The 10,145-nt window shown below is 34.1% G+C and overlaps 1 protein-coding gene across 3 annotated transcripts in view; it reads right to left on the minus strand.

Annotated features, from left to right (window-relative positions):
* Positions 1 to 6,058, minus strand: part of zfh2 (Zn finger homeodomain 2) — a 247,387-nt gene extending 241,329 nt beyond the window's left edge. For all 3 annotated transcript variants that reach the window (XM_065351949.1, XM_065351953.1, XM_065351954.1), the window contains exon 1: positions 5,267 to 6,058. The gene's annotated coding sequence lies outside the window, so the exon portion shown is untranslated. The remainder of the gene's footprint in view (positions 1 to 5,266) is intronic.
* Between the last annotated feature and the right edge of the window lie 4,087 nt (positions 6,059 to 10,145).

A 10,145-nucleotide genomic window follows, 5' to 3' on the forward strand; every position in this document is an offset into this window, starting at 1 on the left:
GATACTCATTCAATCTAACGAATTACGCAGCTGAGACTTGAATTTTCAATTTTAGGACTCGAGAAGCTGATATTTTATCAAATAATCACGATGCCTAACAAGCAATGAGAATGCAGTACTTTCAGCAGGAAAATTTCTTTAAATGTTCCAATTTTATTTTTGGACAGGGAAGGGATTGGATTAAAATTTAATGAGAACAGAATTTTTTTGGGCCCAAATTTTTCAATTTCAAAAAAAAAGAAACACCTAAAATTTTGAAAAAATGAAAAAAATCAGGATTTTTGCAATTTTAGCGAAAAACAGAACTTATATAGGCAAACGAAACACGAGTAAAAGAGAATGATCGAGAAAAATGCACAAAAATCAGGACTTTTTTTGCGATTTTGGCAAAAAGTAAGATAAGGCTTCAAAAAAATTTTTTGACATGTTATTCTTCTATTTTCTAGAAATAGGTAGGTACACAAAAATCAAAAGGTAAAAAAAACGAAATTTTGAAAAATAAAAATGAAAAAATAAATGGAAAATAATTTTCAAATCTGATTGAAAAAAAGTGGAAAAAATCTTAAAGATTGACGATTTTTGCAAAAAAAAAAAAAAAAACAGGAAATTTTTAACATTTTGGCACAACAGAAAGGCTCTCAATAAATGTTGCCAACTGTATCAATTCGGAGGGGGAGGTGAGAAGAGGCAGAACGAGACAACATTTTCCATTTTTCCAAAAGAAAGAGAAGAAATGAAAATTCTGAAAAAGCAGGAAAATAAATAGAGAATTTCGAACGAAAAAAATGCAAAACACAAAGATTTTCTGCAATTTTGGCAAAAAGTAAGATTTTTTTGAAAATTATGGCGTATAAAACTGATGCTTTTGAATTTTTTTTTCCAATGATTCAATTTGAGAAAAGGGAAAAAAACAAGTGGAAATTTATTCAAAAATGAGTAAAACTGTTTTATGAAATTGTTACAAAAATCAGGACCCGTACAACAATGACCATGCTAATTTCGATGTGAATGTCGACCCATCCACATCCGTCACTTTTGGATGCCACATGTCGATGTGAATTTCGACTCTGTGTCGAGCCAATTGTTGATGTAATTGTCGACCAATGTTGATCGGCATTTATGTCGACAATTGGCTCGACACAGGGTCAAAATTTACATCGACATGTGGAGTCCAAATGTGACGGATGTGGATAGATCGACATTGGCATCGAAATTTACGTCAACCTCCAGCTACGCAACATTGTTAAATTTTAGTTTCAAAATTGAAATTTTTTTCCAAAAATCATTTTCTCTTACACACCTAGGTGGCCATTGCTCATGCTGAAAGCGAAAGCAGCATCAATGCGGAGGCCACCTGCGAGAAATACAGACAGGAAGTCCATATTCAGTATAGTTGAACATTAAACTCTTTATACTGAAAGGTGCAATAGGTTATCTAAGAGTACTAAACTAATACATTTTCATGTCGACGACATGTCGATGTTAATGTTGATGTGAAATTCGACATCAACAAATACATCCACAATATTAACCTGATTTTTCAAATTTGAGAAATCTTTGAAAATTTGGTTGATGTTAGTGTCGATGTATTTGTGGACGATCCACTTTCACATCGACATAACATCGACAACTCCAAACTATGGAAAAGTGAATAATTTTATCAAAGCCATTAAAAAAATGTTCTCCCTTCATACAAAGATCATCTTCTCAAATGTTTACTGAGCTTTTAAACACTGAAACAGAAATTTTAATTCTGAAAAATTGGTCGACATAGTTGTGGATGTAAATTTCGAGCATCGAATTTTACATCAACATGTCGACATCGCATGTCAAGGTATCAGAAATAATGAGAAAATGTCGAAAATTTTCATTAACCTGGCTTCTTTACGGACAGAAGATTCCTATTAAATAACTTATTGGTCACTTTTCCATCATCATGTTGGAAAAAAACGTAGTTGATGTAAATGTCGACGTCGACAATATTGTTGTATGGGGATACATAAGCAAAAAGCAGCTCAAAAGTAGAGAAAACACTGAAAGCAGTATGTGTATGGAACTTGATTGAAGCTATTTCTATCTCTATTGTGTGACTCATACATTTTGCTACTAAGCACAGCAGGTCTTGAAATCAATCTGCTAAGGTAAAAAAATCTGCATGAAATGATATTTTGCCCACTTTAAAAATAAATTAGCGTACAAATTACAGAAATTGCATTATACCGTTTGTTCGGACATAGAAAAATACCAGAATATTTTACAACTGATTTTTTTCAATCAATCAAAAACTCGAATCAGGATGAAATATTCAAAGAAAAGTTTTTAAAGCACTTAGCACTTCATTCTGCTATGCGAATAATTAAAAGACACAACATTGTAACCCAAAAATAGATTCAAAAATGAAAAATTACGTCATTTTGATCCAAAAAAAGAAAAAAAATTAAAAAATAAAAAACACAATTTAATAACTAAACAAACGATAACTTCTGAAAAATTTAATTTAAAAAAATAAATAAATAATAAAAATTCAAAATATCAAAATATGGGGAATTTTGATAATTTTTGGATTCTAAAACACATTTAAAAATTTTTTTTGCGAATATAATTTAGAAAATCCACGAAAGAATGAATTTTTTTACGATAAAAAATAGAAAAAAACAAACTGAAGATGCCCATTTCAACTGAAAATCACATCATCTAGATAAAAACCATATCCACCCAATACTCAAAAAATTCTAACCTGCACCATCATTGAAATATTTAGAACCCTCACAACCCTCACACACTGACACACAATTCCACCAACATCTCCATTACACTCAGCTTCTTCACCGTTATCGACGCATTCGACTTTCGAGCCATCTTTTCCAAGACCAAGACCCTTCGTCAGTTCATACCGTTTACATAAATCGAGCTCAGGGCAATCTTAACGATTAGACGACCTCTACCCTTCTTACTATAACTACAGTTACATCAACGTGTATTAGTCAATTTCACTAAATCGATAGATATAACCACACGAACACAATCAGATGATTAAATTCTTTCACAAAATCTTCATTCATTCTTCTTCTCGCTAATATCGTGTAATATCATCAAGTAGGTAGCAAACCAACTAACATTCAAGATACTCCACTATTATAAATTTCATCTCCTATGGTCACATCTACCTACATACATATACACAGAAGAGGAAGACAAGTAGCAGATTAGGAACACAGCGTAGATGGCTAGAAATATTGTCATCGTAAAATACCAATACGCAGATTAAACCAATCCGCACAGAGTTGATAAGTTTTTCCCACAATTTGAATTGAGCAGAAACTAGAAAGTAGGTTTGGTACATTATAAACTTATCGATAAGGTGACAAAGAGACTTTTACCCAATGTCGGAAATTGTCGTGCAAGCTTTATCGATAAGCTGCTTTCATTTATAAATTAGAGTTATGTATTATTGCAGCAACGTCGACGACGACGATGGGTGATGGAATTTACATACAGTTTCAATATCGACTTCCAATGTAAACAATTAATTATCTCTACGAGTCTTTTGCATGAGTAAAGTGTGATTGAAACGACGACGACCAAGTTGACTGGGACAAAGTACATGGATAGAACGACGACGTGATTACTTCAAAATACACGTGTGATTATGTTTACTATAATATGATTGATTTATAGTTTATTACTATAAATTCTGATGTAATTACCGAGTAAATTAGAACACACTCGAACGCTGATTTTCTTCTGTATAGCACCGAAAGATCGACGACAACGAATACGAAATCCAAAGCTACCGGTAAAAGGGATCGTTTTACAGAAGAATCACAACAAACACGAATTCGACTATTCCTATTCGTATCTTCGGCGATGGCATCGTAAATTTCGACGACTCTAATCTGTACTCGCGAAGCTTCGAACGTGTGTTTTTCCAAACACGCTATAAAAATTCGTAATGCATAACTCGTAAACTAACACCATTTCGGTTCGTACGTAAAAATACATACTCATAACAAGAAAAAATTTCCACACTAACCTATAATCTTTGCTTGTGCGACCCAAGACGACAACGTCGTTCGTATTTCCACGTGTATTCGAGTATACATACAAGCAGAAGCACGGCCACGAAAAGAAGAGAAACAAACCGTCCATAAATTCTATAATTCCATGTAATCCGGCTCGATTCATCGTTTACTCGATGAATTTTAATTATCGACCATCATTGAACATGAACACGAATTTACGATCGTTTCGAAACACCTTTTTTTTTTTAGTTTAGCGTACATATAACCAGTTGGAATGACCATTTTTCAATGTGTTAAATATCCACATCCACCAACACTTACGCGATTCCATTCATAAATCTAAATTCGACAACGATTACATTTACGTTAATCTTTTCTAAATACTCGTATTCTTTGAAAAAGAATTACTTCATAATTATTATTTCAACATCGAACGAAATTAATTACTAATTTATTATTCAAACAACGAGTTTTTACGAAAACACTTCACTAGTTCACTAACACGTACAATACGTACATGAAAAATGGCCAATGGTCAGTTTTCCAAAAATCACAGACTCGAAAGGGTGGGAACGGGAACGGAACTCAAACACATGAGGAGGGTGCTGAGTATACGTCACGTCACGGTTTTTAATTACTTTTTTATTTTTTATTATTTTTTTTGCATTGATAAATTTTTTTTTTTATAATCGCGTTGGTAATGGTAATTTACACAAGTTGCCATATTTTGGAAAATCATCAAATTAGGGTCATCCTACACTGTCAAGAAACAAAGACGATGAATAATTTCTGAAACCAAGATCGATCGAAAAACAATCGACGGCAAATTAATTAACGAAAACGTCAATCATCGAATAACCTATCTAGAGTTACACAATGTCATTTATTTCGTTTTTCGAGTACGTACTCAACGATTAAGAATTGAATAATTAAACGAACGTTAATATTTCCATTATTTTCGAGCATCTAATTGATCAAAGGTAGGTATCTATTTATTCGGCGATTTGACAAATATCAAATACCTATCTAATATCTTACGTCAAATTTGATAATGATACCGCGAAATGAGACACGAACAGAAGCACATGTTTGTGATAACTTGTCGTTCTCTTATCACTCAACCGCTCTCAAGATTCGAATAACGGATACCTTTCTACAGGTACAAACACGATAGCTCTAGCTCATCACTTCACTTCCCAAATGCACAAACCGCGATCGGGGTATAAAAAATAATAATAACTCACCCTAGTTTAGCTTTCCAGCTTCTGGAACCAGATCAATGGTTGATAGAAGAATATTCACAACAAACAATAATATTATGTAATAAATTATCCAACGAAACCGACAATGATGACGGTTTTTTCAATAAACAACACGAATTATAAAAACAATCAACAACACAAGTAAATATCAAATAAATTAATTTTTAAAAAAATGTATAACAACCGCGCGTAATTTTAAAAATCACTCATCAACGATTCATTAACAAGATAGGTATTAAAAATTGTTTGAAAAACTACAACTCCGAAAAATAATCATTTGGCGCGAAATTGTGAACGAGTACACCGAGAACACGGCTGAAAAACGCACCGATAGCTAAGCCAGTTAGTTAGAAACTGAGTAAAAGAAACGGCTATGCGGCGGTCAGTGTATGTAGTCAACGTCCGTTTATTTCAGACAAACTCGAAAAAGCAAAAAAGGGAGGACGCAGGGCTAAAAACGATCCTCAGACGAGTTTCACGTAAAAATTTAACTATCATCGAAGTAGGTAACACACGCGCAAATTTTTTCTTTTTGCAAAAAAATGTACACCAAAAAAGCCAGCACCGAACGATGAAAAAAATTTAAAAATTTTATTACATCGGTGTAAAAAAAATAAAAACAAACATATTTTAATAAATAGGTAGGTACCTATTCGACACAAGGCGCCCGCGCCACCGCGTACATAATTACGAAATATTACTTAAATTCTGTACAAACAAGTCGTCGTGTTAATACACAGCACTAACTTGAAATGTTTCGGACTCCAGACTAAATTAGAAGCACGGACAGTACGTACATTACAAACACAACTCGACACAGCGGTGTATCCCCTAGCGTCCTCCTGCTACAGTAATACCTTCTCTTCTCTCGCCCCTTCGTCACCGGCGCGATAGAATTAATTACGGAAAATGAGCGTGTGTAAGTACGACGCGCCGACCAGAAGAAGGGGGTACTTTTAATTCCATTTTCGATCTCTGTCTAGCTCAACAAGAGCACAGAACCGCGGAGCAGGAGCCGCGAGCCGCGGACCGCGTGGTGATTAGCAAGAGGTGGTACTTTCATCTCTTCGACGCTCATTCCCGCCTCCTCCACTTCTTTGTTTAAGGCGGCGTTTACACGTTTTATTTGGTCTTGGTCGGCTCTTCAAGTATACCAGTGTGTACTATGCTTTACACTATTGTTTTTACTTCGTCTCACATACCTAAATATAAGCTTTCATACCAACACACAGAGCTCGATACTCTCAACTTTACTGCTTTCTAAGCGAACTTCGTATCTGTCTGTATAGGTCCATCTTCTACCAGCTATCGGAATTTTCAATCATGCAAAATCGTGTCTCTCATTTGAACCGAAATATTCCTCAGATTATTAATTAATCTGTAACAAATGAAACCACCCAACGTTATTACTTACACCGTATCAATCGTTATCTTATCGTAAATTATATTTATTTCAAGTTGAATTCGAACGACAATAGAATTATCAATTCTTTAATTTCAATTCGTGTAAATTTTTCCACTTCGACGACAATCTCTCATTGCGATAGAACAATTAACCATGTAACTACAACCTCTATAGATTTTTATTTTATTCAATATCTCGCATCGTGTTCGAGGAATTTTCCAACTTGCCTGAAAACCACAACGAGATGTTAGCTCAGCGATAAGATGTTCGAAAAAAAAGAACACTATATTTACCACATGTTACATCGTTACTATTACTCCTTTCTTCTCCACTCATCCTTTGATACAATATAAATGACAAAATGTTGCAAGCTAAATTGTTTTAAATTAGTTTTATTTGAATTAAAAATTGAAAACGAGTCACTATACTCAGATACCTACCAATGAACTTCTGGTTTTTTAGAATCCACTCGCATATGCATTACATACTTTGTACGTATGGCGTAGAATCTCTTCTTTCTCAGTTCTCTTCATTTGCTTATCCCAGGTGTAATCTTGAACAAAATGTGTTTGATTAATGTTGCCTAATATCGAGCATTAAATAGTAGTCTGATGATCGAAGTCTTTTTTTTTTTTTTTTTTTTTTTTTCTAATAATGAAATCATCAAATTGCTACCGCATTATCGAGTTTTGAATTATTTACATTAGATAAGAGTTCCACTAAATGAGAGGACACATTTTTCGGTAATTTTTAAAATCACCGCCTGTATTTGGATAGAGATGTTACGATAGTTATACTCTCGACCACTTATTTTATCTACCTATTTTGAGTCAATAAGAACGAGAAGCTGAATCTACGATTTCTTGGAATTGATATAGGTATGGAATGATTTAAATGAAAAAAAAAAAAAAAAAAATGAATATTTTATACGACACCTAGTTACACATTTGACATTATTGATAGTAGAAAATATTAAGATCAAGTTCTTTCAACCCTTCAAACATCTGGATTGAAATGAAAAAGTAACTCTTACCTAGGTACCTTCATACGTAGATTCAAATTCCTGGATATGGACTAAGTTTTGGAAAGAGATCATCGAGAAGTGAAGATGAGATATCGGATCGATTTTTAATTTTATTCTTTTATGTTGAGCAAAGATGGAATTTTTTAAAAGTTTTACACCTGTTTTAATTATTTTATTGCTTCACTTACTTGAATTTCAAAGAAAGAAGGGAAAAGGGGTGTACCTAGAATGATGAATGAATTCTAATAAAGTACACGTTGAATGTTCTCACTTCTTCTGATGTTCTGAAGAATCTCTAAAATAAATTAACATGTAATAAAATTATAAGAATAAGTATCTTGAGCAATATACCTAGAAAAAAGTTTCATTTTTATTAAAAAAAAATGACGTGACTTACTCTAATACCTATTACCTACCAATTGTTTCAGTTTCTCAACGAAATATCTACTCATCGCCAATGAAAATGTTTCAGTTTCAGGGACCCGCCAAACTCGATCATTAGTCATCAATCAAGAAACAAGATTACTTGAACCTGGGGAGCTCTGGAACATGTATCAATTTCAAGTATTTATTTTTTCCGGATGGATCGCGAGAAAAAAATGTTGGAGGATTTTGACAAAATTCAGTGGAAATCTTAAATTTGAGTTGAAATTCGCTCAGAGATTTTTTTCAGCTCCGGAGGTATCCCTGGAGGGGAGATATGAGTTCTCGAAGAGTGGGAATTTTCAAAAAAAAACGTGTTTTTTTCACTCTAGCTTCTATATTCCAACTTATTTTGGGAAAAATATCCCAGTTTCAAAAAATATCTAGTAAGTATTTCAGATTCTGCGTCGATCTTGAGCATTGCCATCAAAATCCAAGATCTTTTTAGGGTTCTGAACTTCTAGTAAGCAGTTGACATTTTTCAAATTGCTTATTTTTGGGTAAATTTGTGTTTTGAAAATTTTTTCTTCTCAAATATTTCACATTTATTAAGCCAAAAAACCAAAATACATCCTTTCTGATCGTGGGGAAATATTTTGAAATTCAGTGGTGCCCAATTTTTTTTTTATCATTATTGCCAACTATTTCAAAAATCTGAAAAAATTTAATTTGAAATTCGCAATAATGACCAAAAATTTGGCACCACTGAATTCCAAAATATTTCCCCACGATCAGAAAAGATGTATTTTGAATTTTGATGTTTTGGCTCAATTAATGTGAAATGGTTGAGAATAAAAAATTTTCAAAGCACGAATTTACTCAAAATAAACGATTTGCAAATTTTCAACCGCTCACTAAAACCCTAAAAAAGGTCTGAGATTTTGATGGCAATGACCTTTGAACTTGGGTCGACGCATGAATCTCAAGTAGGCACCATCATTTGGAATTGGATTATTTTTCCCAAAACAGGCTGGGAAGAGCTAGAGCGAAAAAAACATGTTTTTTTCCCTCAAAAATACCCCCTCTTTGAGGATCCTTATCTCCCTCCAGGAGCAATTCTGGAACCAGATTTTTTTCTGAGTGACTTTTAACTCAAAATGAAAGCCTCTACTGAATTTGGTCAAAATCTTTCACATTTTTTTTTCGAGCTCTACCCTGAACACAACCTGGTAAAACTTCAAATATTTCAACTCCAATTGAAGTGATAGCTCTGAGAACCAACGCCCAAGGATCGAACCACTAAATCAGTCAATTTCATACAAGCCCTAAATCTAAAATATCGCGATCCTGCATTCTCATCCAAGCATAGTTCACTGGATCAATTTTGAAATCCTCGGAATTCTTTTCTCCAATTTACTTCGCACCTATCTCGTATCCTTCATCTAATCCTCCCTGATAACTTGCCCTATCCTCTTAGCACCTTCTCACCTCTCAACTCTCAGAACTTCTCTTCCTACCTTATAAATCACAACCTCTGAGCCTCGCGTCACTCATTAGCATCTTGTAAACGCAACCTACAACGTGATTCTGTGTCTTTGATTACTTTAGCAAAAGAAGGGGAAAAACAATAGCACGTATGACCAAACTATACGTAGCACAGAGTAGGTATACACGGTGTAGACTTACAGTATCTCTCATTTAGGGTCCACTTTTGCTTATTACTCTTCCCTCGCATGAGCAACTGCCTCCGGTATCCCCTAACCTCCATCGCTGATGCACATCTCATTATGCACATAATAAGAACCAGAATGTAAACCTCGAGTTCGCGTCCAATCACAGCCTTAAAATTATATCATTGTTCTTAAGAATGGTACAAGCCACTCCCATGCTGTTTATCGTACCTACCTGTGTACACAGTGTGTATATTCTTTCTGCAAGTACACAGCATACCTTCTTCCTACCTTACCTCTCACATCGCTGCTGTGCGTTGTTTTATATACAGTAAACGCAATTATACATTCATTATGTCGGGGTATAGGTAAGGTAAAGCAAAACAAAAACGTATCCAG

This window comes from Planococcus citri, chromosome 2 (genome assembly GCF_950023065.1).
Source record: "Planococcus citri chromosome 2, ihPlaCitr1.1, whole genome shotgun sequence".
Classification (NCBI taxonomy): Eukaryota; Metazoa; Arthropoda; class Insecta; order Hemiptera; family Pseudococcidae; genus Planococcus; species Planococcus citri.